Below are 22,312 nucleotides of genomic sequence, written 5' to 3'. Positions count from 1 at the left end.
TCGCACTGTCGGGGATGCGCTCCTCAGCGAGCGATGCATTAACTTTTCTTTAGCAAAGTCTCTCAAGCTTAGTTTCCAGCTTCCCAACACAGGTACAACTTCCAGAGGCACCACACATGGGCCAAGCACTCCAGGAAGGACAGAACTCTCTCAGTAGAGCTCAGGGGAAGCTGGGGGTGAAGTCCTTTTGTTCCTGGGACTTCAGAGCAGGGAGCCAGCTCTTCTCAGGCCCTTGGAGATTCCTTCAAGCAAGGGGACACAGCACAGCAAAGTCCTTCCCCTCTCTTTGGCAGCAAAGCAACAGCAGGGCAATCCAGCAGAGCAACAGCTGGACAATCTTCCTTCTTCAGTTTCAGCTTTCTCCTTGGCAGAGGTTCCTTCTTGATTCCAGGACGGTCTAATTTTCTGTGGTCAGGGGTCCTGTACTTATACCCCTAAAAGTCTTTGTTCTCTTTGTGCAAGTGGGCCCTGAGCCCGGTCTGAACCAGTTCTGGGTGTTTCTTGAGCACTTTGTTTTCCTGGCTTCTCCTTTCCTTTCAGAGTGAGGGGCAGGGTCGTCAGCCGCCCAGCAGGAGGTGAAACCAGCATTGTGGAAGGCAGGCACAGCCCTATTCAGGCCCAGGTGCTATCTCCTCCCACCACTCAAGTTGCAAATGCAGTCATTCAGCCTAGGGCTGACTCAGCCAGCCTCCTGGGGAATCCCCAGCACCTGTCACTCTAAAACCAGACAGTCAATACACAAACAGGCCAAGGCACACAGAAGAGTCAAACAAGAGAAGAGCAACTTTCTAAAAGTGCTGTTCTCAAACACAGGATTTAAAAACAACCTTTCCTAAAAGATGTGTTATTAAATTCTGAGTTCAGGGATACTAGACTCTTATGTCCTATCTTGTTCCTATAGGAAGAAATGCTGGTAGCCACTGTAGCCAGCATCCCCCATGTTAGCCTATGGAGCAAGATAGCCTTACAATAGTGAAAAACGAAAAATGGCTGTCATTCACTACCAGAGCATGTCACCTGCACCAGTACATGCTCTACCTTTCACATACCCTGCCCAGGGGGGTACCTTGGGCCTTCCATAGGGGTGACCAATGTGCACAAAAAAAGAAGAGTTAGGCCTGGTCAGTGGGGACACTGACCAGGAGGACATGGCAGTTCACAGACTGCACACAGGCACTGCAGTGGCAGGCCAGAGACACCATTTTGGGGCTACTCATGTGGGTGGCACAATCAGTGCTGCAGGCCCACTAGTAGCCTTTGTCATCACCAGCCGTGGCACACCCAGTGCACTAGGGACTTCTTAGTGATACAAATATACCAATCATGTAGATCCAATCACAATAACAATTTACACAGAGAGCATATGCACTTTAGCACTGATCACCAGTGGTAAAGTGCTCAGAGTCCTATTGCCAACAGCCACGGGTCAGGAAAAAGAAGGGAGGAAGAAGCAAAAAGTTCGGGGATGACCCTGCAAGAAGAGCCAGTTCCAACAATAGGAGTGAAGGTTTTACGCTAAAGTAACTTTCAGAAGGGCGCATGCCCAATATGAAGTCTTGTACATTTGGGTACAGCGGGGCAATTCCAATGGGCCGTCTTTAATGCAATCACTGATTCTGGTGACACATTCCCATGCACATGATGGTAAAGCTGTCCTCTCTCAATTGCAGATTTATTTCACTCACTCACACGCACGCTCGGAGTAATGGAGGACCACGGTTCCCCGCCGGTTTTCTCCCCGGAGCCTAGCCACAAGAATGCCAAAGTATGGGCGAAGTTCATGGCCCATGGCCATAGGGCAGGCAAAAGGGATAGAGTGGGCAAGGAAGAAAGATGTTGGTGATGGAAGAGATGCCACAACAGTCAGCAGCACTCACCTTGACAGACGCTGAGGGGTTGCAGCCAACGGATTCTGGTCTTGAAGTCCAAAGTGCTCAACCTGCCAAAAGGAAGTGATCAGCGAGAGCGGCTGCTGGGGGAAAATTAAAGAAACGTAACATCACCAAGAGAAAGAGGGGTAGTCACACTTATTCCCCCTATTTAATATCAATAACAACGAAAAAGTGAGAAGTCAAAAAGGTAACAGCACGAGGAATCCCTCTTATTTAAAAGAACCCTCACTCACCAACCTAGTTGGTGACATGCTTCATCATTGGGTTCCCACCGGAGAGGCCGAATGCCTCCCTGGTGTGCTACGACGCCTGGATTACAGCGGTAATTCAGGCGTTGTAGCACACCAGGGAGGCATTCGGCCTCTCTGGTGGGATCCCAATGATGAAGCATGTCACCAACTAGGCTGGTGAGTGAAAATTGAAGAAAGCCAAAAAAGGCAAGGGCGAGCAAGCTAGCAGGAACGGAAGCCCCGTCAACCTCACAAGGGGAGAGAGGAACAAACAGACGCATGAAGGACAGTGGAGGGCAAGACACAGGCAATGGGAACAGTGCTAACCCCACAGGGCAGGGACTTGACCCACAGACTAGCGTGCCGGCGGTACAGAGGCAGACCAACCAGCCTGCACAGGAGCTGGTTCACAGCCAAACACCGGGAGTATCTGGTCAGAATGCAAGAAGGACTGGGTAAGATGATGGAAGCAATGCACAGCTTCATGGTCTCTGCAAAATTGTTGGTTGAGTCAGGCACAGGGGGGCAGGGTCCCAGCGCCAATCAAGCGAGTGCAAGTCAGGTGAGGGTGCAGGGCAGCATTCCTCTATGGCAACGGGGGCGGGGGTCAGGCACGGGTGTTGTGGACGTTACTGCATGTGCAAATAGCAAGAGTGTTTTGATTAGGTCTGATACGCCTTTGCTGACAGGAAGATCATCTTTGGCATGGAGAGTTCCTTTAGAAGCCAGAGAGAGAATTTGGAACAGGGAGTTCATTGACATTTTTTCATTGCTTATGTTCGCCAAGGAAGGTGCAGACATCACAGTGTCGAGTAAGGATGTGGATAAACATAAGGGGAATAGGAAGGTTAAACCAGATGAGACAATAGACAGCTGGTTAGAAGCATTTGCCATGTTATCCACGGTCATCATTGAAAAGACCCCGAACAGTGGCCTGCCCTGTGCAAATATAACAGGGTAATTTATTAGGAATACAAGTGTAATGGGGCACAGGCTGGTTGAATTACGAGAGAGAGTTCAGGGAAAAGATCGAGCTGGCACCGGGGATATCATGGGATTGTCTGGAGATTGAGCTCTGGGTGCAGTACATGGGTAATGGCAACAGCCATACAGGCAGAGACACCACCTTCCTAAAGCACAGACTGACAAAACCATACTATTTTAAACAGCAGTTTAGGCATTCCTTTTGGGGCAAGAGCCCACAGAGTGGGAGGGGGTTATCAGCATAGGGCCAACAATGCATGCAGGTTGTCCAAAAACGGGGCTTGCACTTGGGGCACTGCATGCAAATTCACCCACACCTGCTCCAAGTGTGCTTGGCGGCACCCAGCAACCATTTGCAGAGGAGGCAAGACTGATAAGCCAAGAGGCCCCAACGCTGGTGCAAAGCAGCCTTAATTGCTCTAAGTCTAAACACTCCATGCTAGAGCCATCTCCCATTTCATTTCCCACCTTAAAGAGTCCCCTAGAGCAGCAGAGCGTGAATTGTTCTTCAGGGGTTGTAGTGAGGGCGTTAGGATTCCGTACTCTGGAATGCTGTTACGAGAGAGGTCAAGAACCTACGTTCAGCCAAAGAAGCACTAGAGGTGGTCAGGGAGAAGTTGGAGAAGGAGGGCCATTTGGGGTGGGTGGCTGGGCCATTTGCCCAACCACCCCTTCCACATTTTATTGTGTCTCCTCTGGGGATTATGCCTAAAAAAGAGCAGCGCAAGAACAGGATGATTCACCATCTCTCTTACCCCAAGAGATCGTCAGTAAATGACTACCTAGACGACGGAGTGGGCTCCGTTTGTTATGCTTGGTTCAACGAGGCAGTCGATTTGGTGCGAGCAGCACGCAAGGGTGCTCCTATGGCAAAACCGAATATTGAGTCTGCCTTCCATCTCCTCCCAGTCCATTCCGATAGTTTTCACCTACTAGACATGCGGTGGGACGACCAATATTTCTACAATAAATGTATGCCCATGGCCTGCGCGGTGTCATGTTCCTTATTCAAAAAGTTTGCCTGCCTCCTGGAGTGAGCATTGAGGCAGAGGAACCTCTGAGGGAGCTCATTACATTATCTAGATGACTTTCTCTTCATCTGTAAGGCAGATTCTAGGGAGTGCAGCGAGACCCTCTGGGCATTTCAACAACTTAGTCAGTCACTAGGGGTGCCCTTGGTTCCAGAGAAGACCCAGGGACCAATGAATGTTTGACATTCTTAGGCATAGAAATTGATTCTACAGCAGGGATGTGCTGACTGCCAAAAGATAAAGTTGAGGCCCTTCAAAACAACATCCTGCAGGTCCTGAGCAGGAACAAAGTGACGCTGGCCACAATATAGAGCTTGCTGGGTAGGCTAAACTTTGAGGGTAGGATCATACCAGCTGGGAGAAGCTTTGCCAGATTGCTTGCTAGAGCGATAGTGAAAGTAGAGAAACTCCATTACCTGGTGAGCCTTAGTGAGCCTTAGTGAGGGACTGAAAGATGACCTGCGCATGTAGCTGTTCTTTCTGAATGAGTTTTTATTTTTTTGTGCATATTTTATATAGCGCAAACTCGACCCGAAGGTTTTGGAGCGCTTTACATGAACACCGTATTTACATTACACATTCAGGCACGGGGAGGTTAAGTGATTTGCCCAGAATCACAGGATGTGGACGCGACCTTGAGGCTCGAACCCTGGTTTCCAGCACCAGTGTCGGGCGTGGTGCAGCAGTCAGCAGCTTCAGCTGTTCACTGATTCATCTGGGAGAGATGCTTTTGGTGCCATTCTGGGTAGGGAGTGGTGTGCGACAAAATGGCCATACGCACTCAAGAAACATGGGCTTACATAAAACATCACTGTTCTGGAAATGTTTCCAATTGTTTTGTCACTCCATCTATGCCCATAAGTCCTAGCTAACAGAAGGATCATATTCTGGTCGGACAATATGGCTGGAGTGCAGGCCGTTAACTGCCAATCTGGCAATTGCCAAGTCTTGTTGGGGCTGCTGAGGGAATTGGTGAGGGGGTGCCTTTTGAGGAATATGTAATTTTGTGCCAGGCACGTCTAAGGGGTGGAGAACGTGGGCCGCTGAAGCTCTTTCGCGCCTTCAGTGGGCAAAATTCCGGGTGCCTCTCCCCCAGGCGATGGAAGAGATGAGGCCCTTCAAGGCAGAAGAGTGGTACATGGTACGGAGGAGCAAAGGATATTGGCCTTGGGAGAATTATCATTGGCACCTGGGTCACAAGCCAGATACCAGGCGTGTTACAGCATGTTTACGTCAGTGACCCGTTCCCTGAGATCAGTGGAGGGCCACCACCCTGTCGGAACAGAGCAGCAATTTGTGCTGTGGGTTAAAGACAATAGGAAACCACACACATGGGTTTCAAGACACCTGGCGGCAATCACACACTTTACAAAGCTGAAAGAGGAGGTGGACGCAACTGCAGGTTTCCCAGTAAGGGCAGCACTGAAAGGATGGGCTAGGCAGGAAGGAGTGAAGTCACCAGACCAGAGGGCACCAATTGATTAGAGCATGCTGAAGAGAATCTATGTTCACACATCGTAAACCATTACACCGCATGCTTTAACAACGCGGTCATTACATCGCGTGTTCGACAAGATCGCGTACCTTAACATCGTACGATGTTGCAACGGCAATGCGTTGATTTCTATGCGCATGTAGTTTACTTCCCACACCACTAAATCGCACATTTTTACAACGCGATTTGCGGTGTCCTCCCTCAGTTTTTAGGTCTCGCGACTTATCGATGTGCGCAAGCGCATCGAGCGGAGCGAGAATTCAAGTGGCGAAAACATCGTCAAACCAAAGGGCTTTCAGCCCTGCAATTTTCATGCTGTTCACGTGAACCACGTGATAACATGCACGCGCATTCGGGGCCAGCCAGCCCAGCACATCAAAGGGCTTCTCCTCCCCTAAGTATTCATGACCGGCCGCAGGCCGGCTGTACCTTCAGTTTCCCCGAAACGGCTTCTCCTCACCTAATTAGGGGAGGAGAAGCCCTTTGATGTGCTTCACACCAATGCGCCTCACAGTCATTCTTCTTGTTTGTATTTGCTTCGGCTGCCATTCTCAGACTCCATGATCTGCTCATGTGCACAAGACGCTTTACACATTACACTTATCTGCCTGAAGTGGGAGTTTTAAACAAGCAAAGCTGGTCCTTCTGTACTTGCAGTTTCACTTCTAATGTGTGTTGTTATTTATCATGATTTTTAGCTGAGGTGTATCACGCTCCAGCATTAGTTTGATCTTTTCATACTGTGAAATGTTTTCTAAGTTGTTTTTGATTGTCTTACCGCTGGAGGTCTCCCTGTGCTACATTTAGCCTCTGACACATGCAACGCCACTCAACCACGCAACGCCACGCAACAACGCAACGCCACTCAACCTTGCAACGCCACTCAACCTTGCAACGCCACTCAACCATGCAACACCACTCAACCATGCAACGCCACTCACACATGCAACGCCACTCACACATGCAACGCCACTCACACATGCAAAGCCACTCACACATGCAACGCCACTCAACAACCCAACGCCACTCTACAACGCAACGCCTCTCACACACGCAACGCCACTCAACCACGCAACGCCACTCAACCACGCAACGCCACTCACACACGCAACGCCACTCAACCTTGCAACGCCACTCAACCTTGCAACGCCACTCAACCATGCAACGCCACTCACACACGCAACGCCACTCACACACGCAACGCCACTCACACACGCAACGCCACTCACACACGCAACGCCACTCACACACGCAGCGCCACACACACGCAGCGCCACTCACACACGCAGCGCCACTCACACACGCAGTGCCACTCACATGTGCAGCGCTGCTCACACACGCAGCGCCGCTCACACACGCAGCGCCGCTTACACACGAAGCGCCGCTCACACACGCAGCGCCGCTCACACACGCAGCCCCGCTCACACACGCAGCGCCGCTCACACACGCAGCGCCGCTCACACACGCAGCGCCGCTCACACACGCAGCGCCGCTCACACACGCAGCCCCGCTCACACATGCAGCGCCGCTCACACACGCAGCGCCGCTCACACACGCAGCGCCGCTCACACACGCAGCGCAGCTCACACACACTGTGCAGTGCACAATAGGTCTCGCAGTAGGAAAGTTGGAGATATTGGTTTTGTAAATGACAAAGCCCTTTATGTTTTTAACATGCAAAATAAAAATAAAAGGCATTGTTATTTGCAATTGTAATAGCTCCAACTTTCCTACTGCGAGACCTATTGGCAACGCCAGTGCTTGTTGTATTCTTTTTTTTGAATGCCTCATCCCGCCTCAACCACCTGGCCCCCACTGCCGCCATCAACCCCCCCCCCCCCCACCTCCACCCCAAGCGACTCCACGACGATCAATCTTCCCTTTTTATTCTCCCGATTTTTTTTTTTAATGAACATTTTGGCAATACATTTATAACCGTGCAATAATTAAATGTGGAGAAAGCAGCGTGTAAAGGGAGTTCAGTGCCACAGTGGTGTCCGTTCTGGAGTTGCATCTTATGCCAAACTCCCAAAATATGCCCTCCTCCACATTAGTCAAGTCTGAGTTGTGCAGCTAAGTCAAGTCAAGTCAAGTCATAAAATTTGTATAGCGCACTACATACCCAGAGGGTTTCAAGGCGCTTAGGAAGAGGAGGAGGATTATTTGTCAAATATCCACGTTTTAAGCTGCTTTCTGAACGCTAGGTGGTTCTGGGTGAGGCGAAGGTATGCGGGGAGTGTGTTCCATGTTTTAGCAGCCAGGTATGAAAAGGATCTGCCTCCCATGGTGGTCTTGTTGATGCGAGGTACAGTGGCGAGGGCTTGGTCGGAAGAACGTAGTTGGCGGGAGGGGGTGTAGAAGGAGAGTCGAGAGTTGAGGCAATCTGGTCCGATGTCGTAAAGTGATTTGTGTGCGTGGGTGAGCAGTCGGAAAGTGATCCTCTTATTGACGGGTAGCCAGTGGAGGTCTTTAAGGTGACCAGAGATGTGTTCGTTGCGTGGGATGTCTAATATGAGCCTGGCTGAGGCGTTTTGGATTCGTTGGAGTTTCTTCTGGAGTTTAGCGGTGGTACCTGCGTAGAGGGTGTTTCCGTAGTCCAGTCGGCTTGTGACCAGAGCGTGGGTGACTGTTTTCCTTGTTTCGGAGGGGATCCAGCGAAATGTTTTTCTGAGCATGCGAAGAATGTTGAAGCAGGAAGAGGATACGGCGCTGACTTGTTTGTTCATTGAGAGTGAAGAATCCAGGATGACGCCAAGGTTCCGTGCGTGGTCTGTCGGGATGGGTGCTTTTCCGAGGGCTTCCGGCCACCAGGAGTCGTCCCAAGCAGAGGGGGATGTGCCTAGGATGAGGACTTCTGTTTTGTCTGAGTTCAGTTTCAGACGGCTTTGTTTCATCCATTCGGCGACTTCTTTCATTCCTTCGTGCAGGTTAGTTTTGGCGGTGCTGGGGTCATTAGTGAGAGAAAGGATCAGTTGAGTGTCGTCCGCGTAAGAGATGATGTTGAGGTTGTGTTGGCGTGCGATGGCCGCGAGGGGGCTCATGTATACGTTAAAGAGGGTAGGACTGAGTGAGGATCCTTGAGGTACGCCGCAGATGACTTCAGAGGCCTCGGACTTGAATGGAGGAAGGCGGACTCTCTGGGTTCTTCCGGTGAGGAACGAGGTGATCCATTCCAGTGCTTTTCCTTGGATTCCGATGTTATTGAGGCGTTGTAGAAGGGTGCTGTGGCAGACTGTATCGAATGCTGCAGAGAGGTCGAGGAGGATGAGGGCGACTGTGTCTCCATTGTCCAGTAGAGTTCGAATGTCATCTGTTGCTGCGATGAGGGCGGTCTCAGTACTATGTTTTGCTCGGAAGCCAGATTGTGAGGGGTCGAGGGATTTGTTGGCTTCGAGGAAGGCGGCGAGCTGGTAGTTGACGGCTTTCTCGATGACTTTGGCCGGGAATGGAAGAAGCGAGATGGGGCGGTAATTTTTGAGTTCGGTGGGGTCCGCTGTTGGTTTTTTCAGAAGGGCGGTGAGTTCAGCGTGTTTCCAGTCTTCTGGGAAGGTAGCGGAGTTGAAGGAGCAGTTGATGACGTCTCGGAGGTGCGGTGCTATGACGGAGTCTGCTTTGTTGAAGATGTGGTGAGGACATGGGTCTGTGGGGGATCCTGAGTGGATGGAGTTCATCAGGCGGATGGTGTCCTCAGTGGAGATTGGGTTCCAGTCGTTAAGGGTGTTCACGGGGGGAGGATGGACAGCAGACGGCAGGGTGGGTTGGTTTCCGGGTTGGTTGTCAAAGCTGTTGTGGATGTCTGCAATCTTGTTGTGGAAAAAAGAGGCTAGGGAGTCGCATAGGGTTTGAGAGGGGGTGATGTCGTTGGAGTTGGCCGAGGGATTGGAAAATTCCTTGACGATGTTGAAAAGTTCCCTGCTGTTGTGAGCGTTGTTGTCGAGTCGATCCTTGAATGCTGCTTTCTTGGCTTTTCGGATTAGTTGGTGGTGAGTGCGGGTGGCGTTTTTGAAGGCGTCCTTGGTGTTGGTGGTTGGGTCTTTTTTCCAGGCCTTTTCAAGGGAGCGGCAGAGTTTCTTGGACTTCTTGAGATCATCGTTGAACCATGAGGCCTTCTTGCTGCCAGGTTTGTTTTGACGTTTTTTCAGTGGTGCTAAGGTGTCAGCGGTGTTGGATAACCATAGGGTGAGGTTAGCGGCGGCTTCGTTAGCGTTGGAAGAGGGGGCTGGGGTGTGTTGAAGGAGCGATGCGGAGATTTGGTCCGTGGTGATTTTGTTCCAGTTCCTTTTCAAGGTAGGTTGGAGGTGGATGCTGGGTTTTGGTTTGTTGTAGGTGAAGTGAACGCAGCTGTGGTCGGTCCAGATGAGGTCCGTAGTGTGGCTGAAGGAGACATGGTTGCTGGAGGTGAAGATGGGGTCGAGTGTGTGGCCTGCGATGTGGGTTGGGGAAGTGACTAGTTGTTTAAGTCCGAGGTTGGTGAGGTTGTCCACGAGGGTGGCGGTGTTGCGGTCGTTGATCTTATCGAGGTGAAAGTTGAGGTCTCCCAGAAGGATGTAGTCTTTGGAGGTGAGCGCGTGTGGGGTGATGAAGTCCGTGATGTCTTCACTGAATTTTGCGCGGGGTCCTGGTGGTCTGTAGAGGAGGGTGCCTCTGAGTGTGGTCTTGGGGTCGATGTGGATCTGGAAGTGAAGGTGTTCGGAGTTGGCGAGGTTGGCGTCAGAGCTGGTTGAGATGCGGATAGATTTCTTATGGACTATAGCGATTCCTCCTCCTGTGTGGCTGGTGCGGTCCTTGCGTGTGATCTTATATTCATCAGGGATGGCAATGGTGATGTCTGGTGCTGAGGAAGCATTCATCCATGTTTCCGTAAGGAAAGCGATGTCCGGAGAAATGGTGTCTAGTAGGTTCCATAGGTCAATGGCGTGCCTGTGGACTGATCGGGTGTTGAGAAGGATGCCATGTAGGTGGTTGGGGTCGGGTATCTGTGGTGAGGTTGTAGCGGAGATGTTGTCGGTGCCGATGAATTTGCAGGAGTAGCAGGAGAAAGGTCCATGGGTGTGTCCAGGAGCGGCTTGGACGCAGTTGGGAGCGCGACCGGGGTTAAGGGCTAGGAGGGTTGCGGCATCGTAGGTAGTGCGGGGGGGCTGGGAGGGACGGGGGCCAGGGGGTATGGCGCTGGGCGCGGTCCAGGCGCGGACGGGCGTAGACGGGCTTACCTTTGGCGCACCTTCGGCGCGGGTTGGGCGCGGACGCTGCGCGTGGACGCTGCGCGCGGGAACCGCTGTCATATATGGATAGTGGAGGGGGAGGGGCGAGGGCGTCACAGCTGGGAGGCGGGGCGGGCACACGAGGACAACAACAAACAAAATGGAGGCAGAGGGGGGGCACAGCGTAGCACTACAGTTAAACGCGCTAACAGGACTGTAAGCAGTGTAGAAACAATGAATAAGCGCTAGCGAAGCAAAGCGGCAATAATCAACACAGCAGGTGAAGAGTATCCAAGTCAACAAGTACAGTTAAAGCAGTTCAGGCAAGGCAGCGTTATGGAATAGTCAATACAGCAGCAGGCGGAATGTAACAACTCAGTTCAGACAAGGCAGCGCTAACAAATAATAAATACAGCAGGCGATATGAAATCAAATGAAAGACGCTTTTAAAATCAGAGTTTTAGCAATGCAGCGCGTTAAAAACCAGATGCCTGCAAGAGACACTGGGAGCGACCACTCAGCTTGTAGGCGAGGAGCGAGTCAGGAAGCATGTGGGGAGTGGAGCACTCTTTCTATTCTGTGGGTGGGCGTCACAGCTGGGAGGCGGGGCGGGCACACGAGGACAACAACAAACAAAATGGAGGCGGAGGGGGGGGCACAGCGTAGCGCTACAGTTAAACGCGCTAACAGGACTGTAAGCAGTGTAGAAACAATGAATAAGCGCTAGCGAAGCAAAGCGGCAATAATCAACACAGCAGGTGAAGAGTATCCAAGTCAACAAGTACAGTTAAAGCAGTTCAGGCAAGGCAGCGTTATGGAATAGTCAATACAGCAGCAGGCGGAATGTAACAACTCAGTTCAGACAAGGCAGCGCTAACAAATAATAAATACAGCAGGCGATATGAAATCAAATGAAAGACGCTTTTAAAATCAGAGTTTTAGCAATGCAGCGCGTTAAAAACCAGATGCCTGCAAGAGACACTGGGAGCGACCACTCAGCTTGTAGGCGAGGAGCGAGTCACGAAGCATGTGGGGAGTGGAGCACTCTTTCTATTCTGTGGGAGGGCGTCACAGCTGGGAGGCGGGGCGGGCACACGAGGACAACAACAAACAAAATGGAGGCGGAGGGGGGGGCACAGCGTAGCGCTACAGTTAAACGTGCTAACAGGACTGTAAGCAGTGTAGAAACAATGAATAAGCGCTAGCGAAGCAAAGCGGCAATAATCAACACAGCAGGTGAAGAGTATCCAAGTCAACAAGTACAGTTAAAGCAGTTCAGGCAAGGCAGCGTTATGGAATAGTCAATACAGCAGCAGGCGGAATGTAACAACTCAGTTCAGACAAGGCAGCGCTAACAAATAATAAATACAGCAGGCGATATGAAATCAAATGAAAGACGCTTTTAAAATCAGAGTTTTAGCAATGCAGCGCGTTAAAAACCAGATGCCTGCAAGAGACACTGGGAGCGACCACTCAGCTTGTAGGCGAGGAGCGAGTCACGAAGCATGTGGGGAGTGGAGCACTCTTTCTATTCTGTGGGAGGGCGTCACAGCTGGGAGGCGGGGCGGGCACACGAGGACAACAACAAACAAAATGGAGGCAGAGGGGGGGGCATAGCGTAGCGCTACAGTTAAACGCGCTAACAGGACTGTAAGCAGTGTAGAAACAATGAATAAGCGCTAGCGAAGCAAAGCGGCAATAATCAACACAGCAGGTGAAGAGTATCCAAGTCAACAAGTACAGTTAAAGCAGTTCAGGCAAGGCAGCGTTATGGAATAGTCAATACAGCAGCAGGCGGAATGTAACAACTCAGTTCAGACAAGGCAGCGCTAACAAATAATAAATACAGCAGGCGATATGAAATCAAATGAAAGACGCTTTTAAAATCAGAGTTCGTCCACTTGGTGGCAGCGGAGTCACGTTTGGTTCTTAATTGTATAGTCGTACGATATGCTTGTAAATAAGAGCAAATAAAGTATTGGACTGGCAACAACACATCCTTTATGAAGTAATATGACCCTATGTTCTCTGTAAATAAATGTTACCGTAGGTGTGCGCTGAGTAATGTAAACTGGATCACCCCCATTAAGGAAATGAAAATTATCAAAGGTGACTTCACTCCCCACCTGGCTCACCTATGTTCCGAGCCATCGCAGGATTTAACGAGAGATGCACTGTGGAGGGGATGCAATCTCCACCGCCTTTTCCTAGGTACTAAGATGCAAGAAGGCTGCTACTGGGTCATGACATACATCCGAAATGCGAAAAGGCCTGTGTTTATTCTCGGTGGGGCAAAGGGGGAGGGGGGATCATGCATTAAGTGGGTTCATTGGAACAGGCTCACTACACAGGCCACAGCATGCAAGATTGTTCAATGGTTTAGGGCACTATTTGTGTATATTTGTGGTAGTAAAGCCTAAACATATTAAACAATACTAGGCCCTACCTCTTTTCAAAAGTGTGAAAATTACGTCTAATTCAACCTAGTCATTGGAGGTAACCACAATGCAGGTGGGGCATTATACCTCTTTCAAGGCTAATTATTATCCTTTACAAAGGAAACAACCGTAAAATGTAAGCCTCATGTCTCTCAAAAGAACAATTCAAAATGTGGCTGTCATGAACTGCACCAACTAGTTCCTAGGCACCCTGAAATGTTCAAGTCATCTTGGTTTCTGGTTTCATTTCTGGATTTGAAGTAGGCAGCAGACAGTCAACAAAACATTTTATAAACTTCAACTAATCCAATCTCTCTGGTGGTGTTATTGTGCAAACGCAGGAGCAGTAACTCACTCATATATGCGCACATACAAGCATGTCACACACGCACACACACATACACAGCTACAGGGTGTGCCTCTCACCTCCTCATGCTTGAGATTTCATGGTTGACAAAGAATTTCGGTGGGTGCCACTGTGACTGATTTAGGCACATCTTTGGTAGTTCACAACACTGCCCTGGGGATGTGTGAGAGTTGTACCTGCGCCAGGGGACTAGAGGTGACCTTGCTGCACTGGTACAACTTCCAAAGGGTACTGGGAGGATTAAATGTTTGGGTTGGCTCTGGCATGGTTATAATTTGGGTCTTACAAGTTGTCAGTGACCATTGTACATTGGGGAGCTGCTGAGTTCATCTTGCATCCATCCACCCATTCATCCACCCACCCATCATGCATCCATCCACCCATTCATCCACCCACCCATGAAACCTGCATCCATCCATCCATCCATCCACCCACCCATTCATCATGCAACCATCCATCCATCCACTCACCCATCAAGCATCCATCCACCCACCCATCGATCATGCATCCATCCATCCAGCCACCCACCCATCATGCATCCATCCACTCATTCATCCACCCACCCATCCATCCTGCATCCATCCATCCATCCACCCACCCACCCATCATGCATCCATCCACCCACCCATCATGCATCCATCCACCGATTCATCCACCCACCCATCCATCATGCATCCATCCATCCATCCACCCACCCATCATGCATCCATCTGTCTGAATGCGCACACAACGCGCACACAACAGCGTTGCTTTTCTGCAACGCTGTCCAGACAACATTGTTGAAATTGTTTGAATATTGGGAGCATCCAGGCATTCTGGGGTACAATCCGAATAAACTGCAGGTAATCATAAATCTGAAACATAAAAAAGAAACACTTGTAAGTGTCCATTTTTTTTGTGGCTCAGGCGAGTCTCGATCCTTGGTTTCAAGCACCAAAGTCGGCAGCGCTATGCGTGTTGCCACCTCCTGTCCCTCTGTGCGGGGCCTGCATTTTGCATGCGTTTCACTTATTCTCCTGTTGTCTCTGTCTGGCCACATCCTCTCCCTCTGTGCGGGGCCTGCATTTTACACGCCTTTCACTTATTCCCCTGTTGTCTCTGTCTGGCCACATCCTCTCCCTCTGTGCGGGCCATGCATTTTGCATGTCTTTCACTTATTTCTTATTTACCAATCACCGGTTCAATGTTATTAGCAACACAGCAGCAATGTTACGGAACAATGTTATAATGTTAAATCAGAAGAGGCTATGCTAAGTTGAAGTCGCTTTAGCGCCATCCAAATCAGACTCCAAACAGCCTCCAGATGTAGATGCTATGAAATCGCTAGCGACGTAATGGTCCACGCGATGTTATAGCATGCGTTCTGAAGCCTGCTGCGATGTCCTAGTCGCGTTGCGATGGAAGCGCGATGTAATACTTTCGTTGTAACGGGTGTTTTCCTGCTGAAGAGGTTGGTGGCCACTCCCGGTAATCTGTTATTCATGGTCTGAGGTGCTACTATTCTCCACCACATTTTCCCTAACCTTTTTTGGGGGCACCCGGACATCAGAGCTAATGGCACAGGTAAAGATTAAAAATTGACTCAGCTTATAGGGCGCTAAAGTGGGGGTGACCACACAATGGGTCAAAATGTGGCTGAACTGACAGTGAGGCAGTCAAAGACAGATCAACTGAGGAAAGGTGCAGTAGTCTGTTTTACCAGGTTGGGAGACACAGAGTATTGCCTGATAGAACTCAGGGCTTATATTGAGTGTCGTCCCAAACAACCAGGGTCCTTGCTGCTTCACCAGGACGGCCTTGTTACAGCAAACAAACGATGGACAGAATGCTGACAATGCAAACATTCTCTCCCAGTCAAAAGATCTGGGTTAAGTCCATCGTTCTTTTGCCCACTACGCCATACCAGTTTGGACACAGCCATATGCAAATCAGTCTTGACCCTGTGCCTCATGGAAACAGTCCAAACCGAACTGCCAAGCCAGGTCCACCCTGGACCGGAAACAAGCATCCTGGGACCGGTTTCACGGTATGTCACCCTTCTTCAGCCAGGCTAGCTTGAAACCAGTGGCACAGTGAGCAAGGGACCCTGTTGAAATCATTACAAGAAAATATGTAGATTAAGTTGAAGTTTAATGTCCAGCACGGCATTTACAGCTTCTCTGCTACCAGGTCCAGATGCAACTGCCCTTACTCTATCAACCACCTTCCAGAAATCAGAATGTGATTGGAATATACACATGGTGTGCAGGCAGGCATCTCAAGAACCTCATGATGTCACATAAGCAGATATAACTAAACATAAGGGACACAAGATACAGAATGTAACATATCCCCCTTTTCCATAAAACAAACATAAAAGATTCAAACATAGTCCCTAAACTTAGTTGGTCTACTCTTTACACAAATATTTTGTTTGATCCTTGAAGCTACTGTGTCATAATCATTCTGTCCTGAAACATCAGTATTGGATTTATATTTAGGACTAAAATCATTGACAAAATTATTACACTTGGCAATTCTCCTTACATTCCACAATTTTCCATCTTGTGTAATTACAGAATTACTAAACACTTTTTTGATTTGAATGGGCTTACCAAATTTACATGAACCTTTTGTCATCAGACCCGGTCTCATAATTCTCACCCAATCCCCCACAACAAAATTATGAATTTTGACCTTCCATTTTTTTGTGTACCAACCCATGGTCTTGTTTTGCTTCGCTTCAACTCTCCTAGCTGTATCATGTACAAGTCAAGTCAAGTCAAGTCAAGTCAAATAATTTATATAGCGCGCTACATACCCAGAGGGTCTCAAGGCGCTTGGGGAGGGGTGGGGAAAATATTTGTCGAATATCCAGGTTTTAAGTTGTTTTCTGAATGCTAGGTGGTTTTGGGTGAGTCGGAGGTAAATGGGAAGTGAATTCCAGGTTTTGGCCGCTAGGTAGGAGTAGGATCTACCTCCCCTGGTGGTTTTGTTGATGCGAGGAACAGCGGCAAGGGCTTGGTTGGAAGATCGAAGCTGGCGGGGGGGGGGGGGGGGGGGGGTGGTGTAGAAAGAAACTCGCGTGTTGAGGCATTCGGGGCCAAGTTCGTAGAGTGCCTTGTGTGTATGGGTGAGGAGACGGAATGTTATTCTCTTATTGACAGGGAGCCAGTGGAGGTTTTTCAGGTGATTGGAGATGTGGTCTTTACGCGGGATGTCAAGTATGAGTCTAGCTGATGCGTTCTGGATGCGTTGTAGTTTTTTCTGAAGTTTTGCGGTGGTGCCGGCGTATAGGGTGTTTCCGTAGTCAAGGCGGCTTGTAACTAGTGCGTGGGTGACCGTTTTTCTGGTTTCGGTGGGGATCCAGCTAAATGTTTTTTTGAGCATGCGAAGGATGTTGAAGCAGGACTTCTGTTTTGTCTGAGTTCAGTTTCAGATGGCTGAGCTTTATCCACTCTGCTACTTCTTTCATTCCTTTATGTAGGTTGGTTTTGGCGGTGTTAGGGTCTTTGGTGAGTGAGAGGATCAATTGGGTGTCGTCAGCGTAGGAGATGATGTTGAGGTTGTGTTGGCGGGCGATGGTCGCGAGGGGGCTCATGTAAACGTTGAAGAGGGTGGGACTGAGTGAGGATCCTTGTGGGACGCCACAGATGATTTCAGAGGCCTCTGATTTGAACAGTGGGAGGGGGACTCTCTGAGTTCTTCCGGTGAGGAACGAGGTGATCCAGTCCAGTGCTTTTCCTTGGATTCCAATGTTTCTGAGGCGTTGAAGCAGGGTGCTATGGCATACTGTGTCGAAGGCTGCGGAGAGGTCAAGGAGGATGAGGGCGACTGTGTCTCCGTTGTCTAGTAGTGTTCGAATGTCGTCCGTTGCTGCAATGAGTGCGGTCTCAGTGCTGTGTTTGGCTCTGAAGCCGGATTGAGAGGAGTCGAGGGCTCTATTGGTTTCGAGGAAGGCGGCGAGCTGGTTGTTGACTGCTTTCTCGATGACCTTGGCGGGGAATGGAAGGAGCAAGATGGGGCGGTAATTTTTGAGTTCGGTGGGGTCAGCTGTGGGTTTTTTCAGAAGGGCGCTGAGTTCGGCGTGTTTCCAGCTTTCCGGGAAGGTGGCTGAGTTGAGGGAGGAGTTGATGACGTCTCGGAGGTGGGGTGCGATGATGGAGTCTGCCTTGTTGAAGATGTGGTGAGGGCATGGGTCTGTGGGGGATCCTGAGTGGATGGAGTTCATCAGGTGGATGGTGTCATCAGTGGAGAGTGAGTTCCAGTTATTGAGGGTGTTCAGGGGTGGTGAAGGATCAGTAGAACGTTGGGTGGGTTGGTCTCCGGGTTGGTTGTCGAAGCTGATGTGGATGTCTGAGATTTTGTCGTGGAAGAATGAAGCTAAGGAGTCGCAGAGGGTTTGAGATGGAGTGATGTTGTTGGAGTTGGCAGTGGGGTTGGTAAACTCTTTGACGATGTTGAATAGTTCCTTGCTGTTATGGGCGTTGTTGTCTAGTCTGTCTTTGAATGAGGCTTTCTTGGCTGTCCGGATCAGTTGGTGGTGAATGCGGATGGCGTTTTTGAAGGCGTCCTTGGTGCCGGTGTTTGGGTCTTTTTTCCAGGCCTTCTCAAGGGAGTGACAGAGTTTCTTGGATTTCTTAAGTTCATTGTTGAACCAGGGTGCGTTTCTGCTGCCAAGCTTGGTTTGACGTTTTTTCAAAGGTGCTAGGTTGTCGGCGCTATTGGTCAGCCATTGCGTGGAGTTAATGGCTGCTTGGTTAGGGTTCGATGAGTAGGCTGGGGGGTTTTGAAGAAGCGATGTGGAGAATTGATTGATGGTTATTTTGTTCCAGTTTCTTCGCAGAGTGGGTTGAGGATGGATGTGGGTTGTGGTCTTTTTGTAGACAAAGAGAGCGCAGCTGTGGTCCGTCCAATGGAGAGCTGTGGAGTGACTGAAGGAGACGTGCTTGCTGGAGGTGAAGATAGGGTCGAGAGTGTGTTCTGCGTAGAGGGTGGGGGTGTTAACTGTTGATTGAGTCCAAGGTTGGCAAGATTGTCCAGAAGGGTGGTGGTGTTGCTGTCGTTGCTCTTTTCCAGGTGAAAGTTGAGGTCTCCCAGTAGAATGTAGTCCTTGGAGGAGAGGGCGTGAGGGGTGATGAAGTCAGTGATGTCTTCACAGAATTGTGCACGGGGTCCTGGGGGCCTGTAGAGGAGTGTGCCTCTGAGTGTGGTCTTGGGGTCTGTGTGGATCTGGAAGTGAAGGTGTTCGGCGCTGGTGAGATTGGTGTCGGAGCTGGGTGAGATGTGGATGGACTTCTTATGAACAATGGCGATGCCTCCTCCTGTTTGGCTGGTGCGGTCTTTTCGTATGATTTTGTAGCCTTCCGGGATGGCTATGGTGATGTCTGGAGCTGAAGAGGCGTTCATTCAAGTTTCTGTTAAGAATGCGACGTCCGGAGAGATGGTGCCTAGTAGATTCCACAGGTCGATGGCGTGTTGGTGAACCGAGCGGGTGTTGAGAAGGATGCATTTTAGGTGGTTGGTGTCAGAACTCTGTTTGGTGTTTGTGGATGTGATGTGGGTCTTGGTGCATGCGTGCTTGCAGGTGATGCATGTGAAGGGTCCATGGGTGTGTCCAGGTGTGGCTTGGACACAGGTAGGGAGTCTGCCAGGATTCAGTGCTAGGAGAGTGGATGAGTCGTATGTAATGCGAGTGGGCTGGGCAGTGCGGGGACCAGGGGGTATGGCGCTGGGCGCGGTCTTGGCGCGGACGGGCGTAGACGGGCTTACCTTTGGCGCACCTTCGGCGCGGCCGAAGCGCGTGGACGCTGCGCGTTGGGTCATCTGTCTTAAATGGGAATGTAGAGGGGGTGGAGCGTGGGAGGGGCAGCTGGGAGGCGGGCTCGAGGTGTAGGGAGGGTCTAGGACCGCAAACAAAATGGCAGCAACAATAAACAACAAATGTTGCAATGCCGTGCGAGGTTGGGGTACTAAGTTGTTTTACTGATGGAGCGCTATGGGGGGAATGGAGTCAGTGGTGGCTAGCGGTAGGAAGCGCTGTGTAGAAATCAAAGCGCTACGCTAAGCAATGCACCCAGCAGAAGTAAATAACCAGAGGAAATGCCCAGCAGTGCGAGAGTGAAAGTTAGCAGCAGACTGCACCTCACAATATCAGAGATAAGGTATGAAAGCACACAAAGCCCAGCAGAGCGGAAGCGCTGCGATAAACAAAATGCCCAGCAGTGCGAGAGTACAATATACAGCAAAATGAACTTCACAGTCCCAAAGATAAGTTTTCAGAGCACACAAAGCCCAGCAGAGCGGAAGCGCTGCGATAAACAAAATGCCCAGCAGTGCGAGAGTACAATATACAGCAAAATGCACTTCACAGTCCCAAAGATAAGTTTTTAAAGCACACAATGCCCAGCAGTGTGGAAGCGCTACGATACCAGTCGTAATCGAGGAGGAGGGTGGGGGGAGCGACCGCTTCTGTCAAAGACAGAATTCCTTAATGTCCAATTTATCTTGACATTTATTCTTAAACCACCATGGACACATTTTTGAAGCTGGATCTCTTCCCTTTAGTAATTTAAAAGGGCTAAGTTGTGTTGTTGAATGAGGTGTAATTCGATAAACCCACAACCTTTCTCTTAATTCATTCATCCATTCTCCACGTGTACTCACAACATCTGTTACATAAGACTTCAACACTCTATTGAACCGTTCTACCTGGCCATTTTCATGTGGTTCATATAATGATGTGCACTTATGTGTAATTCCATGTCCCTTTAAGAAATTCTCCATCTCCATTGACTTCAATTGCAATCCATTGTCTGTAACTAACACAGAAGGACAACCTTCTCGGGCAAAAATCTCTTTAAAAAAAAAAGATCACTGCATTAGTGGTGGCATTAGGTACAAACTTTACTTCTGGCCATTTCGAGTGGAAATCAATCAACACTAATGCATACCGTGAATTCTCTGGTAAGTTCTTAAATGGGCCCGAAATATCAAAGGCTAACTTTTGCCACGGCATGTCTGGCCACTTTACTACTTTTAAAGGTGGAACATTAGTTCTGAGCATCTTCTCACTTGACACACATTCTTCACATTCTCTTACTACTCTATCAATGAATGCATCCATTCCTGGCCACCAAAATAAACTCCTAATCAACCTCTTCATAGAAGATATACCTGGATGCGTCTTATGAGCTAACATAAGAATGACATCTTGTATACCTTGTGGTGGGACACACTTGCCTGACTTAAACAGAAAATCATTCTCCAATTCCAATTCATCTGCTACCCTTGCAAACGGTAAAAGCTCTTCTTTAATTACATTTTTTTGGGCCTTCCTTCCATCACATATTTTTTAAGGGAACTCCACCTATCATTTTTCCTTACACAACTGTCCCACTTCTCCTCTGTAATCTCTTGAAACTGATCACCTATCACATCAGCTATTGTTGGAATAAATTCTTCTTCCTTAACCACATCTACCTTGTCCTGTTCACACGGCAAACGAGAAAGAAAATCAGCGGTGAATTTTTTTTCCCCCGGAACATACTCTGTACTAAAATTGTACTCCTGCAATCTTGATGACAATCTCGCAATCCTGGCTGTAGAATGCCAACCACCTCCTGTAGACAATATATTAACTAGTGGTTTATGGTCTGTTCTCAGGATGAACCTATAATCCCACACATATAACCTAAAATGTTGCACTGCCCACACACACGCAAGTAATTCTCTCTCAATTGCTGCATATTTCCGCTCACACTCATTCAGTGAGCGTGAAGCAAAAGATACGTTCCACTCCTCTTTTCCTTCACTTTGTGACAAAACTGCCCCTAACCCATACAAACTGGCATCCACAGTGATTATACACTCTTTCTTCATTCTAAAGGGTTTCAATGTGGGAGCATTGACAATATCCCTCTTTATACACTCAAAAGCTTTCTGTTGTTCATTTGACCATATATACTTCACATTTTGTCTTAATAAAGCTCGCAGTGGTTCCATTTTGGTCGCAAAACTTTCCACAAACTTACTGTAATATTCACACATACCTGTGAACAGGTGATGGTGCTCTGACTATAGCATCAACATTAGTTTTCTTCTGAACAATTCCATTTCCAGACAATGTATGTTCCAAATATTCAACTGTGCGTTTAAAAAGTTCACATTTATGTGCCTTTAATGTAAGTCTATGACTCTCTAACCTTTTGCACACTTCATTCAAATGACAAACATGCTCAGTTTCATTCCTTGAGAAAATCAAAATATCATCCTGAAAACATTTGACATATTCGTCCAAATCTCTAAATATCAGGAACATTACTCTTTGAAACATTGACGCCGCTGACGCCAGGCCAAAAGGCATCCTGGTATATTGTTATAGACCAAAAGGCGTGATAAACGCTGTGAGTTTCTTTGACTCCTCCTTAAGTTCTATTTGGTGGTATGCTGATCGTAAATCTAACGTTGAAAATACCTGCGCTCCCTCAAACATTGATAATACTTCATTAAAGTTTGGCAATGGGTGACAATCTATGACAATATTAGAGTTGAGAGCTTTCAGGTCCACACACACCTTCAACTTTTGATCCGGCTTGCGGACCAAAACTATGGGAGAAACCCACTCAGCTGATTCAATGGTTTAAAAAATACTCTCATCTGATAACTCCTTTAACATATCCTTCAATTCTTGTCT

At 49.0% G+C, this 22,312-nt stretch overlaps 1 protein-coding gene and 1 pseudogene across 1 annotated transcript in view; one reads left to right on the top strand and one right to left on the bottom strand.

Annotated features, from left to right (window-relative positions):
* Positions 1–22,312, bottom strand: part of LOC147683096 (zinc metalloproteinase-disintegrin-like cobrin) — a 2,407,169-nt gene that overhangs the window by 1,607,488 nt on the left and 777,369 nt on the right. The gene's annotated exons all lie outside the window — the stretch shown is intronic.
* Positions 2,402–3,520, top strand: LOC147683098 (uncharacterized; annotated as a pseudogene).

The sequence above is a fragment of the Lissotriton vulgaris genome, chromosome 11, assembly GCF_964263255.1.
Source record: "Lissotriton vulgaris chromosome 11, aLisVul1.2, whole genome shotgun sequence".
Lineage (NCBI taxonomy): Eukaryota > Metazoa > Chordata > Amphibia > Caudata > Salamandridae > Lissotriton > Lissotriton vulgaris.
This window is presented reverse-complemented; position numbering and strand designations above follow the sequence as displayed.